At 45.9% G+C, this 5189-nt stretch overlaps 1 protein-coding gene across 1 annotated transcript in view; it reads right to left on the reverse strand.

The window, feature by feature from the left end:
• The window catches only part of ANO2 (anoctamin 2), a 288476-nt gene extending 283691 nt beyond the window's left edge, over positions 1 to 4785 (reverse strand). Inside the window, exon 1 of the mRNA XM_017883353.1 lies at positions 4684 to 4785. The gene's annotated coding sequence lies outside the window, so the exon portion shown is untranslated. The remainder of the gene's footprint in view (positions 1 to 4683) is intronic.
• Between the last annotated feature and the right edge of the window lie 404 nt (positions 4786 to 5189).

The raw sequence follows: 5189 nt of genomic DNA on the forward strand, positions 1-5189 counted from the left end.
CATTTGACCCAGCCATCCCATTACTGGGTATATACCCAAAGGATTATAAATCATGCTGCTATAAAGACACATGCACATGTATGTTTATTGTGGCACTATTCACAATAGCAAAGACTTGGAATCAACCCAAATGTCCATCAGTGACAGACTGGATTAAGAAAATGTGGCACATATACACCATGGAATACTATGTAGCCATACAAAAGGATGAGTTCGTGTCCTTTGTAGGGACATGGATGCAGCTGGAAACCACCATCCTCAGCAAACTATCACAAGAACAGAAAACCAAACACCGCATGTTCTCACTCATAGATGGGAATTGAACAATGACATCACTTGGACCCAGGAAGGGGAACATCACACACTGGGGCCTATTGTGGGAAGGAGGGAGGGGGGAGGGATAACATTCGGAGATATACCTAACGTAAATGACAAGTTAATGGGTGCAGCACACCAACATGGCACATGTATACATATGTAACAAACCTGCACGTTGTGCACATGTACCCTAGAACTTAAAGTATAATTTTAAAAAATTTAAAAAAAAGAAATTTGCAGACATTACTCTGTATTCAACCCTCCCTCAACTACAGTTTAACATTACATCCTCAGTTTTATCCAGAATCAGTGTAAGCAATGGTCACATCAAGAACATTGCAGAAGCTTGTGTGAACTTATTACTGAAAACAGTCCCTTGTATTGTTCATGTCCTTTACAACAGGCAAACTTTGCCTTCTTTGGCAAAACTGATGCTGATTCCCATAGACGACTGTGGGCCACAGTGCTTTCTGTCTTGGCTACCAGAAAGCCCAGAATGCAACTCTGTCTCACCTGCATCCATCACCCTTATTTTTAGTTTCCACTATCATTATTTCCCTTGCACTTCCCTACTTCCTCCTCTCCCCAGTTACATGACTCTTTTTATCTGTCCTTTTGAAAATGATCCATTGCATTCCTTCTTTTGGTTGTAATCCATCTCCAGTCCTTTTTAGGAAACAGACTAAGACATGAATCAAGTAACCCCAGGTTAATGGGGGCAGAGTCAATAGTAGAACTCAAGGTGGACCACTTGTCACGTCTGCTGTCTCTCCCTTAAAATGGGTGTCTTCAAGCTCTGCCTCCTGCACCACGGGACCCCAGCAGTCTTCTCACTGGCTTTCCCAGCAACTGCACCACAGACCTCGCATGTGGAGCCATTGTGTTTACAGACGCCCCAAGGACCCGTGCTCTAGGAAATGGAAATCCCCAGCATATAGTCCAAAGGCCATCTGTTCCTGCATCTCCACAGATTTCATATCTGTACTTCTGGCTGCCTCGGCAGAGTTAAGGGACTGGGCCTGCTTCCCCCAACACTGCAGAGAAGAGAGGAGAGAATTAAAGAGCAGACACAGTCCTCGTCTTGTACCAACTGCACTGCCTGCACACCTTGCTATGAATAACAATACCAACAGCAGTAATAACGGCAGTTCTCATCCGTTGTGTGTGCCTCTCTACCAGGCATTAGAGTACATCATCACCACTTCCCTCCACAATGTGTATTACTCCTGTTTTGGAGATGTATGGAGCTCTGAGCCTGTTTTCCTAAAAAGGCATGACTTGCTGGAAGTTAACAGCATCTACTTGCACGCAAAGGACACATAAGCTAAAGTTCTGGCATGCTCTGAGGGTCAGCAAATAAGACCCCTGCAATATCAGTCACTCTACTAATAATAGCTACAAAAGCTCTGACGATTGGACAAAAGTGGTTTTTCACCCATCCCAGGCATGCCACTTCTTCCAAATTTAGTGAACTATGGCTGGATCAATATGATTTCATTGAAAAGAAAGTCGTCCCTAACAGCTTGCACCGACCTTGTCTCTGCTGGAGGCTTGAGGAATAAGAGAATGTAAAGGATGAGAAACAGAGTGTTCATTCATATACACAAAAAAATCAAACGAGAAATCAACAGAGATGTTGACCACAATCTCTAGAAGAGCCATCTTGGTAATGAGCAGAGTCAAGTGAGAAAGCACCTGCTTCCATACCCCATTTCAAACCTTCTCAGGCTGCTCAGGGCCAAAGGCCAGGCCAGGCCTTCCCACACCCTTCTGTGCATGGATCGTGAGTGTCCCTCAGAAAATGCTGGCTCTTCTGTTGTTGTTTTTGGAAAACAAATGCTTCCTTCCAAGATTCCCCCTCCCAGTTAGTATCTGTGCTCAGGACGTGGAGTCCCTGGACACATTACAATGGATTTTTCCAGGTTTGAGATCTCGATTTTGTGATTTCCTCCCCATCTTCCTGGTTTCTCTGGACCCTACTGAGTTATGATCCAACCCTCCACTGCCTGGAGAATGCTTAACTGATCCCATGCCATGCCTCATTCTTCCTCCATGCTCCCCTCGCCGCCAGGATGTGGCTCTCAGCAAATGTGGTTTTTTTCTCATTCTGATCACTTCCCAAACCCATTTTAAAAAGACAGCATGCCGGCAGCCCCAACACTAGCCCTCCACAGACAGCGAGTCTCATCCTCCATTTTCCACGCTCCTCTCTCAACTCAGGAACTGGGTTTAACCCAGACCCCTACCCCTGGGCTCAGAGCCTCAGATTAATTTTTACAAACATAGTATCCTACCCAGCACATCAAGTTATATCCCCCCTCACCTGTGTATAACACCCTCTGTCAGCTCCACTACAAGCCATTGACTTCTATGATACAAAGAAGATCTAGCGCCGGGTGCAGTGGCTCATGCCTGTAATCCCAGCACTCTGGGAGGCCGAGGCAGATGGATCACTTGAGGTCAGGAGTTCAAAACCAGCCTGGCCAACATGTTGAAATCCTGTCTCTACTAAGAAGACAAAATATAGCCAGGCATGGTGGCGCATGCCTATAGTCCCAGCTACTTGGGAGGCTGAGGCAAGAAAATTGCTTCAGCCCAGGAGGCAGAGGTTGCAGTGAGCCGAGATTGCACCACTGCACTCCAGCCTGGGTGACAGAGGGAGACTCCATCTCCAAAAAAAAAAAGAAAAGAAAAGAAAAGAAAAGAAAAAAGAAGGAAAGAGAGAAAGAGAGAGAGAGAGAAAGAAGAAAGAGAAGAGAAGGGAAGAGAAGAGAAGAGAAGAGAAGAGAAGAGAAGAGAAGAGAAGAGAAGAGAAGAGAAGAGAAGAGAAGAGAAGAGAAAAGAAAAAAGAAATGTGGCAAAAGGAAGCCAAAACAGTCCACCTGAGTTGAGTCTGGGACCCAGAAACTTTGGGGAAAAGTTCTTTTTTATCTGTTTTATCTTGGAGGGGCAACCACACGGCTTTGCCTCTCCCTACTCCCTAACCCACCACATTGACAAACAGAATTGGTGCTGGGCTAATGAGTTACTACTTGACACAGTATCCCATCACTGTGTTGATGTCTGGGCACCTGCACTCCTCCCATGCTGCCCTGTGATTGTCGGCACCCTGAGGACATGGGTTGCTTCTGCTCCCTCAGTGCCTCTCCAGGGACTTTCTCACAGAGGGAGCACTATCAGTGCTGGCTGCTTCTTTGGTCAGAAAGGAAGTTGATTGGGGGACTAACAATTGAGAATATACATTAAAATATTTCAGAAAGCAGACACAACAACTTCCTGTGTTTACACAGCACTGGTTAAGAATCAGATCCTTACAACAACCTTCTAAGAAAAATAGGACAGGTATGAGTATGCCCATATCATAGATGAGGCAACTGAGGCTCTGAGAGATGGGATGACTTCCCCAAATCACACGACGAATACCTGTGGAACCAAGGTTAGAAAGTCTCTCCTTCTGAGGACCCAACTAGCACCGTGTCTACCAAAATGGAAAGCGGGGAGAGAAACCCAGAGATGGCTGTTTTATGGGTGAGTATGTTCTCACCCTCGCCAACTCATCTACAACTTCAAGTGCAGGTACTACCTAAACTACAGATGTAAGTTCCAAACAGCTCATGTATAGGGGCACTGAAACTCTGAAGGCCAATATGTCATTTATGCAAAACTATGCTCTAAAAAGCATAAGCATGTGCAAGGATAAAGGAGATACCAGAGGGACGAAAGGCAAGCACTACTGGGGAAGCCAAGTCTAGGACTGAGCAGGAGAAGGTGGCAGAAAGACAAGAGATGTGGAGGTGTCTGGCCTGGCGTGGTCGCTCACACCTGTAATCCCAGCACTTTGGGAGGCCGAGGCAGGCAGATCATGAGGTCAGAAATTTGAGACCAGCCTGACCAACATGGAGAAACCCTGTCTCTACTGAAAATACAAAAATTAGCTGGGCGTGGTGATGCGCACCTGTAATCCCAGCTACTCAGGAGGCTGAGGCAGGAGAATTGCTTGAACCTGGGGGACGGAGATTGCAGTGAGCTGAGATCGCACCACTGCACTCCAACCTGGATGACAGAGCAAGACTCCATCTCCAAAAAAAAAAAAGAGAGAGAGATGTGGAGGTGTCATAGCGTGTGCAAAGAACAGAGAAGGAGGCTAGGAGGAGGCATCAGAAGAGGGGAATGGAAGGAAGAAGAGGGGGTGGAAGGAAGAAGAGAAGGAAAAGCATGAGAGCAGAAGGATGGGAAGGAAAGCAAAGAAGGAAAATAAGCGAGGGGAGGGTAAAAAAGGACACACTTTTCCTATGTCTCTAGGTTTCCCCTAAAATAATTACCCTGGGGGACAGAAATCATAGCATGGGCATTCGTTTTGCTCACCTCCTTTCCAAGGATCAGCAGCAGAGATTAAAACATAGGAAACAAGACACAAATAGAATGAGGTTAAGAGAACATTACACATTCAGATAAACCAGACAGAAAGGAGAAGAATATACTGGAGTTAGAAGGAAGACAGAAGAAAGAGGAGTGATAGGGTTGGCCAAAACAGGACCTCACCAGCAGGAAGCAGAAACCTCCACCCAAAGCTGAAACTAGTGTCATGTTGCCAGGAAATCCAGAGAACATTAGTTAAGGAGGAACGGAGATCCAAAACAAAGACGGTGCCTGCATTTGAGGGCGGTGGTGTTAAGACTGAGAGGACTGAAACCAGGAGACAAAACACACAGCAGTGCAACTGAAGGGGAAAGACACAGCGTGGTCCTTGTGAAACTAAGACACTTCAGGCATGTGACCAGCACTCCCGCCACCAAAAATCACCTTTCGTTGGCAAAATGTTTGTAGCTAATATTCATGTGTGTGTTTGTTCATTGTTTAATAAGCATTTG

Source organism: Rhinopithecus bieti, unplaced genomic scaffold, assembly GCF_001698545.2.
Source record: "Rhinopithecus bieti isolate Rb0 unplaced genomic scaffold, ASM169854v2 scaffold_13342, whole genome shotgun sequence".
Lineage (NCBI taxonomy): Eukaryota > Metazoa > Chordata > Mammalia > Primates > Cercopithecidae > Rhinopithecus > Rhinopithecus bieti.